Source organism: Eleutherodactylus coqui, chromosome 12 (genome assembly GCF_035609145.1).
Source record: "Eleutherodactylus coqui strain aEleCoq1 chromosome 12, aEleCoq1.hap1, whole genome shotgun sequence".
Taxonomy (NCBI): domain Eukaryota; kingdom Metazoa; phylum Chordata; class Amphibia; order Anura; family Eleutherodactylidae; genus Eleutherodactylus; species Eleutherodactylus coqui.
The window spans coordinates 24,950,469-24,970,159 of NC_089848.1; positions in this window are offsets into that span (position 1 = coordinate 24,950,469).

The window sequence follows — 19,691 nt, forward strand, 5'->3', positions numbered from 1 at the left end:
CAAGCATCAGCCACTACACAGGGGTCAGAGCAGCGGCTTCCACTCCGACCTTGGTGTATGTGCGTCTCTGTTTACAGGTGCACAATCAACTAATGAGTCCAGGTCGTGAAAGCCGGTCCCCAGCAATCAACTAGTGATGACATCATCAATAGTATTTTCCCAGGAAAACCCCTTTAATATTTCTTTCTTGTAGGCCCTGAAAATCAACTGTATCATGAATGATCTTTTGAAGAGCATCTTTTTTGGGTTGTTGGTCTCCTGGAAATTCTAGACAGTGTTATGCAAACGGGTCATAGACCAACGTGTTCAGGTTTTTTTTAACCTCTTCTAGCCTCTAATCTGTGAGCTGTACAACCTATGTGTTGATGTTCTGTGCAGCTGAGGAATACATCTACAGTACCTTACTTTAAAGGGAACCAGTGTGGAGTAGTAGAATACTGGACATGCTTGTCCTCCACTCCAGTCACACTCCAGATCACCGCAGTTGTGCGGACGACCCTGGATCTCCCTTCCAACTCCAACCATTCTGTGATTTGCTAGTTTATATCAGTCTCGGTGGAAAGAAAATTATGGAATGCAAAGTTTAAAGAAGCTTTCCAGCTCTATTGAGTGATGACATATCCTCTGTATAGGCCATCAGTAGCTGAATAGCTGAGGTCCGCCACATTCGGCTGTTCTTTGGGGCCAGTACAATTTTGCTGATTTTGCAGAACTAAGACAGGCCACCACAGTGTTTATGGAGCTTTGTGCTTTCAGCTTTGAACACATTGACACAGCAGCCTGATGAATAGCTGATTGGTGGGGATCATGGGAGACAGATCTTTACCAGATTAAGGCCCTTTTATACGCAAAAAAAATCTTTCAAATGATTGAAAGATTTAGCGAGCTATTTGCATAAAGTGTTAATGGCCATTAACACTTTATCATCTTCATTGGCATGTAAAAGGTCCTCCAGGAGCTGTTTGCAGAGCCCAGCTTGTGTTTAAACACACACTCAGCCATGCAAACAGTTGCATTGTTTTCCTCTCGGCAGCCTGCACATTGCATTGTTCTCTCTGGCTAGTGTAAACATGCTGTGTCAAGAACAGCGTGCGGTGGTCTGAGAGATAAATATGTTTGCTTTATCTCTCAGTGGCTGAATGATGGATTTTAAGTTAACCTTAAAATCATCGTACAAACAAAAAGTGCCCGATGCCCGCATTCACATGTTTACGATTATCGTTCATTTTCAGGCCGTTTGGATGAATTTTGACCGATAGTTGTTGCGTGTAAATGGGCCTTTAGGTCATCCGTAATTTAGAGCAGGATAATCACTTTAAAGCTGAAAAGAACAGTAAATTAGGTTGAGACAAATGGAGTTAGATAAGATTTATTTGAGATCCTATGATGAAATTCCCCTGTACTAATAGACTTTAATTGCTCAATATGGTGAGGCGCGTATTACATTGTTAGAAATCTGAATCTTTGGCTTTTTAATACAAAACATTTACAATTTGTACTACAAATTACATGCTTCTTTGACTATATAATCTTTTTCTATTAATGTGTTTGCATTCTTTCCCTATTGCATTGTTGTAATTAATGACTAAAAAGAAAATGAGATTGTAAGGTGTTACAGCGGATGCGGCAGTGGATGTGGATCTGTTGTGCCTCTGAACCAATTTGCCTTAGGGGGATATCTGAGAGATGCATCGGAGGATCCCTAGTTTTCACTTTAAACCCCACCAATCAGTATCTGGTCATTGCTGCCAGGAGCCCCGGACCTTTACCCCTGAAATAGTCTCAGTTAAGAAGCATCTGATGCAACTTGGTCATAAATACTGTAACACAGTACTGGTGAGTGAAGATTGTCTTGTACTTGAAGAACAGAGCTGAGGTCAGGAACAACAGAAACTTCAGAAACATGGTACTCGAAGGTGTATATAGAAGCATAGTTGAGTAACAGAGTCGAGGTCAGGACAGGAAGATTTCTCCTGTGGTTGAGAAGCATGGCGAAGATCAGGCAGCAGTCAGTAGAATCGTGATCAAAGACCATGCCAAAGTCAGAAGATGAGAAAACTGAAAAAGCCGAGTAGGACAAGCATGGGTCAAAACCAGGAAATCAGACAGAAGCACTATACAGTAGGACACAAATAGATTAGAACCCATAGACTGCATAGGTGCCAGTAATAAATAGACTAACTCATCCAGATTGGCCAGGAAACGGAAAGCTAGGTGCACACGTTGGGCTTTTAAGAGATGGGCCAGACTCGTGCATGAACACCCTTCAGCTGACGGCGGGGCTGTGACCAAAGAAGACGCAGTGTCTGCTGCCAATGAGGCAGGGACCACAGCGCCAGTCATGGCCAAATGCAGGAAGATGTAAGCGACACCATTGGCCCTCGACAGGGCCAAGAATAATGTGCATGAACTGCTAGAGAAAAAATATGAAAAGGAGTCCTAGTGATTGAAGATTTTTCCAATTGTCTTCCAATGTTTTCTTTCTGTGGAGGACCTTTGCTATGAAACCATAAGAAACCTATCAGGGGAGTAATGATAGGGGGTACGCCTTGGCCTTTATTGCCATTGGGGGTCCAAAAGCCTCTCTTGAAGGACACTAATATTAAACATAGCACATGATAGTTTGGGAGCGACTACTACATATTTAGCATCTGGGCCTAGGACTTTCACGTTATTGTATGGTTACAGTATACAGAGCTCGTAATACAGAATTAATGGAAAAGATCAGATTGCATTACAATCATAAAGACTATGCCTCCCATGCCATCCAGGGATATAACTGCCACACTGTATGCCTGTCATACTCTTTTGCTGTGCTTTTATTTTACATCATCTCAACTGGGGTGTTTAGGTTCAAATTAGCAGTAGGCAATCTAATCTATATTGCCTATTTTCCTTCCCCATTCAGAAGGCTTCTTTTCCCGCTGTTTCTCTGGTCCTGCTCTTTTGTTCCTGTTGATAGCTTAGTCTTGCTTCCCCCCTCTTCACGATCCCTGCATGCTGAGCTTATTTTTACACTCCACAGTTTAGCAGCTTTGTAATTGGAACATTCTCCAAATAATACCATATGATCGATGGGAAAGCAGCAGGGTGGAGGACCACAAGTGTCTATATTGCATCCTACGCTGTCATGTGATGGTGAGCAGAAACGGCTCCTCTCTGTTAATGGGCTGCGGGGTAGAGGCACACAGTGGTGTTTGTTTTTTTTAATGCATGTAATTCATTTATAGTACACAAACATTTTCCAGATGTTTAGTCTTTGTTCTTTTTAAATGTGGCTATAACTAACAATGATGTTTGTAACGGCACATATGACGTATTGTAGAAACCTGCCACTTCTGTAGTGTACACGGTGGGGGGGGGGGAGAGCTGTCCCCCCCTGTTCCCCACTGCTGCCCCCCAAATCTTTTCGTCCGAGTAGTCAGTTACTCGAAAAAAAGCACTGCTCGATTGCGAAATCGCCCTAAATAAGTACGTTCGCTCATCTCTAAAGGTAACGCCTCTAGTATGTGGTTGGAGGTAACTCCAACTTTATAATGAAGGTTGGAGATCACCTATCTGGATTGCAGTAAAGCCTTTGATACAGTCCACATAAGAAGCTTATAGATAAGTTATTGAAAAGTGGACTTCATTCTTTAATAGCCCAACGGGTTCACAGTTGGTTAAAAGATAGCTATCAGAGTGTTGTTAACAGAAGTCATTCTGAACAGGGACAAGTTACAAGTGGTGACCACAAGGGTCTGTTCTGGGCCCAAGTGTTTTTAATGTGTTCATAAGTGACATAGAAGAAGGTTTAACAGATAAGGTCTGTCTGCTGGTGACACAAAAGTGTGCAATAGAGTTAATACTCCTGGTGGTGTCTTGAACCTGGACAAATATTTAGCCTTTTTGGATGGATGGTCAAAACAATAGAAACTAGTTTATGGTTTCCAAACTTATAATAATGCACTTGGAAAGAAGAAATACTCAGAATGAGTATCGTATTGGCTGTTCTGTGTTATTTAGGACTTCAGAAGAGAAGGATTTAGAGGTTCTGATTTCTGACCACCTCAAATTGAGTCCACAGTGTGGTCAGGTGGCAAAGAAAGCAAGCAGGATGTTTGGTTGCATAGCTAGAGGTATAACCAGTAGAAAGAGGGAGATTGGGATCCTGCTGTATAGAGCTCTGGTGAGACACATCTGGAATGTTATGTTCAGTTCTGGAGACCTCATCTACAGAAAGGCATGGATAAAATTGAAACAGTCCAAGGATGGTGGAAACTCTCAAAAACAAAACTTATCAGGAGAGACTTAAAGAACTTAATTTGTATAGTCTGGAGGAGAGAAGCGAGAGGGGGGACATGACGGAAACATGGAAACTTTTTTTATTGTTGCAAGGATAAAAAAGGTTCAAGCAGCAAGTGTTTTTATTAGGAAGCTAAAAAGTGGAACAACGGGACGCAATCTGAAATTAGTTGGAGGAACTAATTCTTTTCATTACTGAAAGAGAAGTAGATGCTTGGAGCAAACTTCCAGAAGACGTGGTTGGAAAATCAACAATAAATGAACTCAAGCTGCCTGGGATAAGCATGGACCTAACCTAAGAGAGAAATAAAAACTAAGTAATATAAGGGCAGACTAGATGGACCAAGTGGTCTTTTTCTACTGTCAGTTTTCTATATTTCTAAGGGTACTTTTACACATAGGGAGAAATCGTTCGCCCAAGTGAATGAACAATGACAGTTTGCTAATTCACTCGGGGGATCAGTTTAAACACATAGATACATTGTTTATTTTTTTTAACAGAATCATTCAGTCATTCTCATTCACTGATACATTGAACCAAACCATCAGTGTTCAAACTGAAGACCAGTGAAGAAGCCAACAATGATTTTCATGCCTGCCTAAAATGAACGATAATAAACAAATTATCGTGCAGCGTTCCATCGTTGGCCGCGTGTACACTGAATGGTTAGCATTCAAATCCAAACGATCCAGTGATTGTTTGAACAATAATCGTTCCGTGTAAACACACCATCACTCAGGATCACATCATTGACAATAGATAAGGGAAACAGTCCGCCTCCCATGCAGTTTACACGGAGCCTGCTCACAACACCCAGTTGACTAGTCTTCAATTTGACTTTTCAAGGTCACTCAGATCCTTACACATTTTTCCCGCTTTTAACACATCAACTTCAAGAATAAACTGTTCACCTGCTGCATAATATATGACAATCGGTGTTAGGGTCAGTTCAGGGTTTCCATCTCTGCTTCATTTTTGGAGGAGAGAAACTTACATAGTGATTTCAATGGGTTTCCAAAAATGGAAAGGCTTCAGTTTGCATCCATTCCATTAGGTTTCCGATTTTTGGATGGGAAAATGGCGCAGTCTGCAGATAATTTTTTTCCGTTTTATCGTAGATTCCCTTCACAGGTGTTAACACCTGTTAATGTTATGGCTGGCCGGTGTGTACACATAGACCACAGTGTAGTAAAAGTTATTATTATAAAGGATGAGTTATGGTTAACGCTGCTCATATGACCATGCAACAATAGACACATGCCTAGTAAGCCTTTATTCAGAATTTGCCATGTAATTACCATAAATAATACATAGACAGATCAATTTTTATGGATCAAGAGCTAGTCAATCAATCCGCATAAAAGGATGAAACGTCCGCTTATTGTTGATCGTTATTGATCTTTTTTGCAGTTATTATTATAGAATTGATGACAAAAATACTGCCGCCGTTGCTTCTTTGCTTCCGTCTCCGCCTTAAAACAAACGAATTGCCATATCAATAGAATAAGCAATATATGGTACTGTTAAACAGATGTAAGGCACCACTTCATAAGATGTTTACTGCTCGCTGCTAGGGGTGCTGACCACCTTCAATATGGAGCTGAGATGGGCAGTAATTTCACACACCTAAGGGCAGATTCACAGCGGTGAGCGTGAGTTGAGTTCAACATTCTCAGGCGTGACTCACACCGCACAGGACATCGACACTCCTAGACTTGCACGAAAATAGGACATACTGCGACTTTTCCGTCGCTGTGAGCGAAAAATCACCTGTGTAAATAGACCCAATGAAAAATTGGTTGTATTTTTGTGCGAGGTTTATGCGTCTCACAACACACAAAACTAACGACATTATGACTCGTGTGAATCAAGCCTTACTCGATGTGCAACAATCTGCTGTGTGGACAGGATCTCTGGATGTGCATCCCATGTGAAATAGCATCTGGCCCAGCTATTACCGTGTTTTCCCTTAAAATAAGACCCTGTCTTACATTAATTTTTGCCCCAAAAGAGGCACTACGTCTTATTTTCACGGGATGTCTTATTATACTTACCTAGCAGGCTTGGTCCAGGTCCTTCCCGTTGCTCTTCACAGCTCTTACGCGCTTCTTACAGTCCTCGGCTGCTCATACAACATCACTTCCAGGTTACAGGATTCAAAAATCTCATAACCAGCAAGTGATGTTGTATGAGTTGGAGAATAGAAGCAGATGCTGAACCAGGAGAGCAAGCATATTCTCATAGTGAGAAGCCAAGAGATAAGACAGGAACCATAACTCAATCACATATAAAGAAACAAGCATGGTGCCAGCAGTCCAGGACACTTTATTAATGAGGCAACATCTGCATAGTCACCTGAAACCAGAATCCATGGATCCAATCTCGAATCATAAAAGGGGGACGTGACGGAATCCAAGGGGCAAAATTTCAAAGTCTTTATTCCTCCAAGGACATTGTAGCAATGTTTCAACCAGATTAACAAAGACCTTCTAGTCGGAATGTTGCTACTATGTCCTTGGAGGAATAAAGACTTTTACATTTTGCACCTTGAATGCCGTCACTCTTCTACCACCATGTATAAGTCAGGGCAGTGTTGTCCTGGCACCATTTTTAACTTGAACACATCAACAGCTGTGACATTCAATGCCAGGGTAGTACTGCCATATAATTTCTATGCTGCCTTGCTAGTTTTACTTGCCAACTTGTTCCTTGGTCTGGATTTTGACCCTACAAGTGTCGGGAATTTGTCACTGTAGGGTTCAAAACTAAAATATAACTTTTATTAAATCTTTATAAAAAAGAACTTGATGAACAAGTCTCAAATAGGACACACATATAGCTAAAAGAGAGTACTTCTTAAACAAAAATTCCCAGAGATGACGGAATGGCCGTATTTCGGGATAGAGAATTTAAAGCTATACAGCTTTAAAAGGAGTAGACCATAGAAGGTTCAAAACAATCAGTGATTTGCTACAGAATTATGTAGTGTAGCTATAACCTTTTACTCAAAGGGTCAAACTAGCTAGTACGTTCAGAAGTTTCTCAGAACACCAACAACCTTGAGAAGTCTCCGTAGCCCTCTAAACGAGGGGTTAACTCGGTGATTGGGTTCAGAATTTTTGGAACTTCACAAGTTACCCCAGCCTAGTTTAGTGCACAGAGGTATACATAAATCCCTCTAAATTGCACTCCAATAGAGACTTCAGGGTAATCTCAGCAGAAAAGAGAAGATCCACTCCTCCCAGATCTAGTCCACTATATATAGATAACTTCCCATGTGGCTATATCTGATGGAGAATAGACCATTGATAACTTAGAAAAAATTCCAAAATTGATTACTTCCAATCCAAAATAAGGAGAGGAAAGATAATCCATCAATTATATGGAATAGTCTTAGGACGTCACTTCTTAAGAAAAATTACGCGGTTCGACGCGGAACGAGGGATTTATGTATACCTCTGTGCACTAAACTAGGCTGGGGTAACGTGTGAAGTTCCAAAAATTCTGAACCCAATCACCGAGTTAACCCCTCGTTTAGAGGGCTACGGAGACTTCTCAAGGTTGTTGGTGTTCTGAGAAACTTCTGAACGTACTAGCTAGTTTGACCCTTTGAGTAAAAGGTTATAGCTACACTACATAATTCTGTAGCAAATCACTGATTGTTTTGAACCTTCTATGGTCTACTCCTTTTAAAGCTGTATAGCTTTAAATTCTCTATCCCGAAATACGGCCATTCCGTCATCTCTGGGAATTTTTGTTTAAGGAGTACTCTCTTTTAGCTATATGTGTGTCCTATTTGAGACTTGTTCATCAAGTTCTTTTTTATAAAGATTTAATAAAAGTTATATTTTAGTTTTGAACCCTACAGTGACAAATTCAGTTTGACCACCTGGTGTTCCTCCTGCTCCAGTGATTACAAGTGTCGGGAAGACCTAAGCAGTAAAACACCCAGAATCCCAAATATAACACTGTTTCCGCAATATCCCTTTTTCTGCCAACATATTATTCCATTTTTCCATTATTTTGTGACATTGCTATAGTGCACATTGCCAATAAAGCACCAATCATTTTGCTGTGACACTGGCAACTTTAGTGTTGCACTGTTCCTGTTAATTGTATAGCACCGACATATTCCACGGTGCTGGGCCAGATCATCATTCCCTGTCTCCAGTCACATTCCGTGTCAATTCCTAATTTAGCGTACACTGCCAAATAAAAAATTATGGTATTTCCAGTGCACTGAACATAAAGCATTCCAGGCTTATTTTTTCGACATGTGACATGGTCAGAGTGAACTGCCAACTAAAAGAATTGTGTACTTTTTGGTGTTCTGCACATGAACCATTCCAGTGTTTTCTAATCAGTGACAGTCAGAGTGTTCTGCCAAATAAAGTTAGTAATATTTCGGTACTCCGTGCACACACCATTCTATTATTCTTGTCATCTAACACATAGACACAACGCACTGCCAGATATAAACAGATGTGTAATTTTTGTAATTCTAGGGAACAGAACACTGTTTATTGGATTGTGTCATCGAGGCATAAAAAAAAGGAGTGAAAGCATAAAATAAGCTTCTTCGACCTCCCTAGTAGTGGCTGCGGGCATCTAGAGTTTTGTATTGTAACTCCGTACCAGTTGCTGAACTCTTTTTTGTAAAACTCTATGCATACCAACACATAGATCCTTCTTAATGTAGTTACGTTGGGTTTAGTTACAGTTGGGTCTAGAAGTCCTGTATTTGGATAGTGACACAATTTCCATAATTTAGCCTCTGTTCAACAGCTCAATGAATTTGAAAGAAAGCCATCAATATATAATAGAAGTGTAGACTTTCAGTTTTAATTTTAGGGGTTTAACAAAAATATTACATTAACCGTTTAGGAATTACAGCCATTTTATATAGTCCCTCCATTTTCACAGGTTCAAAAGTAATTAGAGATGAGCGAGTGTATTCGCTAAGGCAAACTATTCGAGTGAGTAGTGCCTTATGCGAGTACCTGCCCGCTTGTCTCAAAAGATTCAGGTGCGGCAGGGGGCGGGGAGCAGCGGGGGATAGCGGGGAGGAACGGGGAGGAGATCTCTCTCACTCTCTCCCCCCCGCTCCCCCCTGCTCACTCCCGCAACTGGTCTCCCCCGCCGGCACCCGAATCTTTTGAGACGAGCAGGCAGGTACTCGCATAAGGCAATACTCGCTCGAGTAGTTTGCCTTAGCGAATACGCTCGCTCATCTCTAAAAATAATAGGACAATAATTAAAAATCTTAAAAATTATTTTAATATCTGGATATAAATATTTTGCAGTCAACGACTTTCTGAAATGCATGGCCACCACCAAATGCTGAGTTGCTGTCAGGCCTTTACTGCAGCCACCTTTGATTGCTGCTTCTTTGTGGGTCTTTATGCTTTCAGTTTTGTCTTCCTTGGCCGTTGAAGAAAATTCCATTTATTACCTTACCTCTTGAGTTGCTTTTGCAGTTTGATTTGGATCATTACTCATCTGTACTGCCCTATCATTTTTGCCGAATTTCAGGGAGTGAGGAAATACTGTATAGCTTTCGACACTTCACAGTTCATCCCGCTACATCTATCCACAGTTACATCATCAATAAACATCAGTGACCCAGTTCCATTGACAGCCATACATGCCCATGCCATAAAACCGTCCCACCATAATTGAGAAATGATGTGTTATACAATGGATTAGGAGCCCTTCCTTTCCTTCTCCATACTATTTCATTACCATCTTTCTAATACACGTTACTCTTGCTTTCATCTGACCAAGAAATCTTATTCCAGAAATTCATAAGTTTTATAGATTTTCTTCTAGCAAAGTTTTATCTGGCTGCAGATAGCCAGAGAGGCACTGGCTGGGGTGCCCCCTTATTCTCCAGAGGAGGCCACTGCCGATAAGATGGCTTGGAAGATGTCTGGGAGTAGGAAGCTTACATCAGTCTGAGTCATAGACTGAGTCATAATGCGAGTCATAATTCCTTTATCTTCATAGGTAGGTACCGGTAACAACAGGCTTCCATGGACAGATTTGGGTCACACTAGATCAGGGTTTGGCTTAAACCAGTATTCTCGGTAGTAGTTCCATGGCATGGCTGTACATTGTGAGCTTCTAGGGTGGGTAGCATACGATTGCTCGCCAAACATGTTGCTTAAACAACTTTAATAATGGGAGAAGAACAATAAAACAAGAGGCTGTTGCTGGACCATAATACAAATTAACATTACCTGGAAGCAAGGTAGATATGGCTCAGTCTTAAGAAATTTGCGCCCTTGCACTAGGGGTAACAGAAAGTTTTGGAGCATCCTCTTCATCAATGGTAAGTGGTCCAGTCACTATCGTAGTACAGTCCTAAGGTGCTCAAGGCCTACCGCAACAGGTAATGTGCCAGCAGCAAATGAAATAACAAGGAGCAGGAAGGGCCCGCAGAGGTGGCTGACTCCGTCTAAGGTACAGAGGAGTCCTTTTTCTAGTCCAGAGGGCATCAAGTACCATTATCTTCTTCACTGCATAAATGCCTGTGAGGCACAGATACTCTTTACGGTCTTCTCAACACACATCTTCATTTACTTCCAGCCTGCTCTGTCTTTTCTAGTTAGTTTGTCATTAAATCCTCAAATCTGCCCCTTCTTTTCGCATAACCCCGTATGTATACACATCAGAACAGTCAACCAATCACCTCCCTTACATAGCCTTTCTGTTCTTGGGTGTTGCTAGGGGTTTGTATCTTGTGATAAACCCTCTGTAGCTCCATTCCTGACGGCATCTCTTGACTGTAGACGTTGACAATGACATGTCCACCTCCTTGACAGGGTTTGTGACTTGGCTAGTTGTTGTGAAGGAGTTTTTCTTGTCCGATTAAACAATTCTGCAGTCGTTCACCTCAGTTGTCATCCTAGTCCAACCAGGCCGTTTAAAAACATAGTAAATTGTTAATTTGGCCACTTCTAAGGTCTCTGCCATCTCTCTGATAGGTTTTTCTTTCTTTAAGCCTCATGATGGCCTTCTTCACCTGCACTGACACCTCTTTGAACAACATATTAAGGCCTTAGTCAGACGGGCGTTTTTTCGCGCGATTTGCGGATCGCATGACGGATGCGCATCCGCAAATCACGTGACCGATGCCTGAAAATCGCCCGAAAATCTGCTCCTAGCCGCGTTTCATTAGAAACAGGCTGGAGCTGTCCAGCGCATTGCATTCAATGGAGCCGGCAATACAGCCGACTCCATTGAAAGCAATGCGCTGCGGGCGAGTGTGGGATGAATTGTCGGGAAGGGCTTAAATATATAAGCCCTTCCCTGCAATTCATCCAGAAAAGTGTTAAAATAAAAAATATATACATACTCACCTGCTCCCGGCAGCCGGAGTTCCGCGCAGCCGGCCTGCAGTGGGTGTGAAGGGGGTGTGAGTCAGACCTGCCCCCTGATTGGCTCAGCGGGCAAACATCAATGGGCAAACATCGTTCTTCTCTGCCACAGCTGTTACAGCTGTGGCAGAGAAGAATGATTTGTCTTCTATATGTTCTCAATGGGGTCGGCGCTGCTGCCGCCGGCCCCATTGAGCGCATATAGTGAAGAGAACAGGAATCACAGATCGCAGATAGGTGCGATCTGCGATTTCTGTTCTATAATTTATCGGACGAGCGCATAAAAAGCGCTCATGTGTCCGATACCATTGCAAAGCAATGGTTTTAAAAAATCGCCAGACGCATGCGCATGCGCAAATCGCGCAGAAAAACGCCCGTCTGACTAAGGCCTAAGAGTTCCCATTAATAACTACCAAAGTAAATTCAACTCTTGGAAACATCTCCAAACCTTATATCTTATGAAATAAGGTAACAACAGGCTACACCGAACCATGAAACTGCCTATCAGTCCAGTTGATTTTCAGCCTGTGAAAATGGAGATGGCTATAATTCTTAAACAGATATGGAACGCCACTATTTTCTGCTGTACACTAAAGACTACGGCACTTTTATTGTCTTTCAAAATGTCTTAGCAATATTGCATTGCCGAGATTTGGTCTTATAATAGTCTGCAATTACCTGTCATATGGGAAAGATTATTTTAATTTGTACCATGCACCAATTAAAAAAAAAATATATTATATATATATATTATAGATATATACATATATATAGATAGATATATATCTATATAGATAAATATATAGATAGATATTAGATAGATAGATGAGATAGATAGATATGAAATAGATAGATACATAGATATGAGATAGATAGATAGATAGGAGATAGATAGATAGATAGATAGATAGGATAGATATGAAATAGATAGATAGATATGAGATAGATAGAGAGATATATATGAAATAGATAGAAAGATAGATATGAGATAGATAGATAGATATTAGATAGATAGATAGATATGAGGTAGATAGATATGAGATGGATAGATAGATAGCTAGATAGATAGATAGATAGATAGATATGAGGTAGATAGATATGAGATGGATAGATAGATATTAGATAGATAGATATGAGATAGATAGATATTAGATAGATAGATAGATATTAGATAGATAGATAGATAGATAGATAGATAGATATGAGGTAGATAGATAGGAGATAGATATGAGATAGATAGATAGATATTAGATAGATAGATATGAGGTAGATAGATATGAGATGGATAGATAGATAGGAGATAGATATGAGATGGATAGATAGATAGATAGATATTAGATAGATAGATAGATAGATATTAGATAGATAGATAGATAGATAGATAGATATGAGGTAGATAGATAGATAGATAGATATTAGATAGATATGAGATAGATAGATAGATATTAGATGGATAGATAGATATTAGATAGATAGATATGAGGTAGATAGATATGAGATGGATAGATAGATAGATATTAGATAGATAGATATGAGATAGATAGATAGATATGAGATAGATAGATAGATCTTAGATGGATAGATAGATATTAGATAGATAGATAGATATTAGATAGATAGATAGATATGAGGTAGATAGATATGAGATGGATAGATAGATATTAGATAGATAGATATGAGATAGATAGATAGATATTAGATGGATAGATAGATATTAGATAGATAGATAGATATGAGGTAGATAGATATGAGATGGATAGATAGATAGATATTAGATAGATAGATATGAGATAGATAGATATTAGATAGATAGATAGATAGATAGATATGAGGTAGATAGATAGGAGATAGATATGAGATAGATAGATATTGGATAGATAGATATGAGGTAGATAGATATGAGATGGATAGATATGAGATAGACAGATATGAGATGGATAGATAGATAGGAGATAGATAGGAGATGGATAGATAGATAGATATATACACAACATATACTTTTATATATTTACTTATATTCAGAATCCATTTAAGGTATATTCTGGGACGGTGTTTAAGGAGAAAAACTGATGCATTTCTCTAAATTAAGTGTTCTAATTCCTAAAGGGGATCACTTATTGCAAAATACAGTAGCTGTTTATATGAGCACTTGTGAAGAAAAGTCAACTATTCTCTGGGAAATAAGATTCCACGGTGATCTAAGTGCTGTTGGGTAGAACAGTAGTAGATCTTTCAGCAACGTCCTTAAGACGGCTTAATTATTGCATTGTCTATCTGTACATGCGTCTTTACACATACACTCATCTAGGGGCAATACATGTCACAGATACAATGTGATTTCCATGTTTTGTGCCGTTGTGCCTAGATGATACATATATATATACGGTCTAGTTGTTAGACAACACAGTGCTTCTGTTAGCAGTTCATTTTATGATATATTCTAAGTCTGCTTTACTATTTCTCCTGGAACAGAACAATTCCCATCTTAACCTGAAGGAGGCAGTAGGGGACCGTTGAAAATCCATCCATAGGAGCCTGAAAATGATTAGCTATAAAATAAGAGTTTCTTGCTGCAGACGTCACTGCAGCAGGGGAAATATGACTGTCTGTATTTGTTTTTAAATGGATTATATCTTAGTTTTCTTTATGAAGGATGCTAACATCTGGTATTCAAAGAAAATAATCACTCCGGACTATCGGCTTGGGCACTGACTCGCATTAAATTTATCTTGCCTGCAAAATACCTTACCTCTCCTCTTCCTCCCTGCCTCCTCCCATCCCCACTCTCTCTTTTCTGACCTTTTATCTCAGCAGGGGGCCTGACTAGAAAGAAGCTTCTGGTAACTCAGTGTGTTTTTCATTAGATTTTTAAAGCTGAGAGTTGCATGCGCCATTTTTTCCCCTTCTACATATCTATACCAGCACCTGCTGTTTAGGTTTTATTTAATTTGAAATGCACAAAGCTGTGGAATAAAAAAAAAAAATATCTGCAGATTTTCTTAACCGTTTCCATCCCGAGTCCAAGCGATAATAGGGTTTTCAAAAAGTTTCCTACATATTTATGTTTCAACATCATTTTTTTTACTTTTATGCTGTCAATTTCATTCCCCAAATGTTTATAATGTAATTTTGTGGCTGGAATAAGCAGCTGGTGTACGTTCCCTCCTACTAACCCAATTAACCGGTCCCATTTGGTGTGTCGGCGGAAAGCTATTCCAAGACGATTTGGAATGTAAGAAATTAATACAAGCCCAAAAGACTTTAGTGATTTGAGCTTTTAGGCCTACGGAATATATTTTGGAACGCTCCCCGTTTGCATGTATGTGATGGTTCCGCAGTTGTAAAACAGATGTTCTTTTATTTCTATGCTTTCACTTTTAGAGAAGAACCTGCTGTTCTGTACACTGATTGCAAGTATCATTAGACATCTCTGTCAGATCTTTCGGCTTAGCCCTCCTAAAACCGAAAAAACAAATTCTCCCAACACCATCTAAGACAGGATTCCTTGTCTTTACACCACCACATTTTAGGAAATGCTGACCTTTTGTTCTTTTTAACTATTTAATTTACATATGGATACATTGTTGCCATACGCATCGGAAACATCAAATGTTCTGTATGTTATATACAGGACCCTATAGAGATCTGTATATACTTTCACCCAAAACGCTGTGTTGTATTTTATTACAGACTTTTAGGGTAATTTAACACAAGCGTAAAAAAAAACGGCACGGACTAATCCGCGCCAAAATTTGCATGCTTTAATATAAATTTTGCCGCAGATTTGCAGTGGAATCCATGCAGATTTTGCCCTTTGCATTAAAACTCACAAGAAGATTTTGGTGCCTTTTTATGCCGCTTGTGAAAGTACCGTTAAGGAATAGTGTCACGCAAAACATGGGGAAACAAGAAAATAGTCACGTATTGCTTACTTTGTATCAACTTATGTTCTATCTATCGGTTGAACCAATTTCCTATTACAAGGGATGTAGACTTGAAGAGTATGGCAAGAGAGAGAATGCTGCATGTGTGGTGTATGCATTCATTGTTACACTTATGGTTGGATTTGCAGGAGTGTATGTGTATTTGCGCTGTGTTTTTGCGTGTACAACTGCGTTTTTTTTTTTACTGCACGTGATAAATAATAGGCAACAATGCACTGAAATGGCCAATTAGTTTCATGACTTTAAAATGTTCTTTTTCTCTGTGCAAATGTGCAGGAAAATCGAAAATGTTGCTTTTTTTGCGCACAAAATACGTGCTTGTGAACGAACCGATTGAAATCAAAAGGTTCTACTCACAGCATGCAAATACGGTTGTGTGAATCTGGCCATAGGCCTTATTCCCACGACAGTGCATATGCAGCTATCATAGCCGCGTCAAAAAATCGTGGCCATCTGATTTCAATGTATTCAATCAGATGACCGAAAATGGTGACCGATTTTATACGCCGTGTGAAAAAATTGGTCTTGTCCTATCTTTTTCTGAGATACACTGGAAGCTCCCATAGACTCCTATGGGAGCTGAAAAGAAAAGATGGAGTTTAGCTGCGTCCAACGCTGGGAAAGGAAGACAGCTGGCTCTATTTAAGCATTTCTGCCGACCAACGGATTTCTAAACTGCGGCATATTTTTTTGCCGATACGCCGCAGCCGCCTGTGTGAATGGATGAGAAATCGCTAACTAAGATCGGGACTACATCGCGGCTATTCTTCATTCAAGTGATTTTTACCTGCGATCGACCAAGCTTAAAAACATGTATGGTCATGTGAAAGAGGTCTTAATGATTATGCATTGCTCTTAATGACTGTTGCAACCTCTTATTCGCCTTCATAATAAGGAGGCTAAGAGTAGAACAGTTGTTATCATGGCGCAAGCTGCATAACTCCCATAAAAAAATGGCCAAATTGGAGACACTTTCATCCTGCATTGTAGGTTTAGACAGTGTTATATGATTTATGGCAGCTGCAGTCAATGTAAGCAAATAGGCATAAAAGTGCCAATAGGCTATTACAGTCTACGGGCAGGAATAGAGTACAGCCCTCCTCCAAAGACACTCAGGATTAATTACGTATGTTAATTGCTTACAGGCTGCGGGTCGGATGCCTCCATTCACATCAATGGAGGCCATCCACGTGGAATCTGCAGTAAAATACAGCACGCCGCCATTTTTCTTCTGCTTGCGGAATATGCAATTTATATCTGCGTTTGTGAAGGACAAATCAAATATACATACCTTTTAAAGCCCGCGTTTTACTGTGGATCATCTACGTGGATGCCAATCGTGGAATCCGCAATTCAAATCCGCTGGTGTGAGCCTGGCCTACTATTCTCATTATATCCCATTGCAGGGAATATGCATACAGAGCCTCATGTGTGTATAGTGTTGCCATTCTGATCACTCCAGCAAAACCGTAAATTTGTTATTACATTTTCTGCCCTCTGCTTACTCTGTTCCAGTCTACACAGCAAAGCTGATAAGTGAGCATTAGAAATGGCAGCTGCTCTAGCAGCTAAACAGTATGGTTTTAATTAAACCTTGTTTAATTATATATATTTTCCTTTTCTGATGATACATTCCATGTAATAAAAGTATTATATCAATATCCACGTCTCAAGAGGCAGATATTTTGCTCTTTATGTAGTCTTATGGAGTAAACTCCTGTGTAATACATTGCCTTACCACCCAAAATAAAACTCATTTTTTATGCTTATTTTCATTATCATTTTTTCTATATAGTAAATATGCTACTTCCTTGAAATTAACTTATGTTGCAATTTTCTCCATTGGGTAGAAATAATGGGATCTGATTGGTTACTCTTGGGTAAGGCTTATACACCAACCATACTCATAAAAGGCCTGACATGTACAGCGCCATATATAGTTAGAAATATATATATATATATAGGGAAATATGCATGAAATGAAGGATGCAGTTGATGCAAGAGAACAATAGCTTGGCCACTTGTTAACCATAATTAGCTTGCCAGGATGGCCAGCTTGCGAAGAGGCAATAGCAGAGGGTGTAGGCGCATTTATGCACAAATTTGTGTCTGTGCAATACGCGGTGAATAGAACCCATTGATTTCAATAGGTTCGTTCACATGCGCATATTTTTCCTGCATATTTGCTCACCAAAAGTCCCCATAGAAGTCTATGGAGATTTAGAAATGTGCGCACAATATGCTAGGAGATGTGTGATATGCCGTGTAATTGCGCAGGAAGAAGAACATATCTGGAACTCATTAGGCTAATTAATCATTTCAATGGCTGGAAGCATCGGTGCTTTTTTTTGGCGCGCATATTCACATGCTCTGCGTGTTAAAAACTAGCAAAATATACACCGATGTGTGAAAAAACTCTAACGTCACGTGAAGCCGGCCTCAGTGTATTTTTTGCGCTCGCATGTTGTATTTACATGCACCAAAAAACATCCATTGATTTTAATGGGCAATTCATTTAGGGCGGCCTCACACGAGCGCGTTTGCGGATGCAAAATCTGCACTTGCAATGCGCAGCATATAGAACCTATTTACTACAATGGGTTCCTTCACATCTGTTGTCTCCCGCACAGGGAAAAAGACGCGACATGCTCCATTTTTCTGCGCAATTGCGCAAATTGAACTGCGCTAACTTGCGGACTTAATCCAAAACACCTAGGCCAAGCGAGTCAGCTGACCTGCCTCTTGAGTCAGCTAATGGGCCTCCTGAGTCAGCTGACCTGCTTACAAGTAGGCAACCCTACTTACTAAGAAGGCGGCCCAGCCTACTCCAACATGGCACTGCCAGGACCGCACTAATGTGAGTGGTCTCGGCAGCACAATAAAGTATAGTAAAATGCGGCAATGTGGGCGCCGGAGCATACGCTTGCATCCTGCATAGCGTATATATGTGCCGTGATAGCAAGTGTATATGTGCTTACGCTCGTGTGCGGCCGCCCCTAAGCCAGTTTAGTATGTGCTGCGTCCGTGTGCAAATATGCATGAAAACAAAACATGCTGCGTATGTGCCTGTGCACATGAAATGTGCGCGCAAAATATGCTCATATGAACGAACCCATTGAAATCAATTAGTTCTGTTCACTGCGTATTGCATGCGCAATGTGCTGCGCAGATACGTTCGTGTGAATGAGCCCTTAGGTGGGGGTGCTGTGAGAGGTCAGTCGGGGTTAGCAGTCATTTACTGATCAATGCATACAATGAGGCTCTGTTAAGGCATGTAGGAAACTTAGAAAAGATGGTCTAACGGTGGCAGTAAAAACAATGGGAGAGATTTGCGAAGCTAAATGCGCCAACATTCTGACTCAATTTGCGCAAAAAAAGCCTACTGTGCCGCTTTACACCACATTCATTATGTGTTTTACACACATTTGTGTTCCTTGCTCAACAAGCAGGCTTGGTTTACTAGGAGAGGGTCGTGGCTTCCCTTTTAATGTAAAGGGATGTGTCATCAGAGAATACAAAGCTGTGGCATAAATCACATTTTTATACCAAACATACTTTTTTTAAGAATTTGTGATGTTTATTTTTTATTTTTGAGGTTCTATGTTTAAAAACAAAAACCCTAAATCTGCAGATTTCAGACTAACTGATGAACCCAATAATAGCCTGAGATATCCTGTCCTGTAGGCAAAACATTCAGCAGTCATCTCATTATCATCACTAGATAGAGAACACAGGATCCACCATTCACAGTAGGTGAGATGGTCACAGATCACCTCCTCCCCCTCCCTGCACGATGACCTCTACACCTTACAGAGCTACGGAGCATGCCCAGAACATTTACTGATAGAAGGTAGTGTGTTTTCTCTTGTCTATTGTGTGAATGGCCCATAAATTCTACAGTAAAGTGAATCTCTAAATACCGTTAACTGCAGCTCAGGTATGATGGCTGTCCCTATTATAGTAATGTACAGAGAGTAAGATTAAAAATACTCATAATAGGAATATATATATATATATAAAAGAAAGGGTGGACAAAAATATGGAAACATTGCACAAAATGAATGGGATTTTAATCAGTAGCAC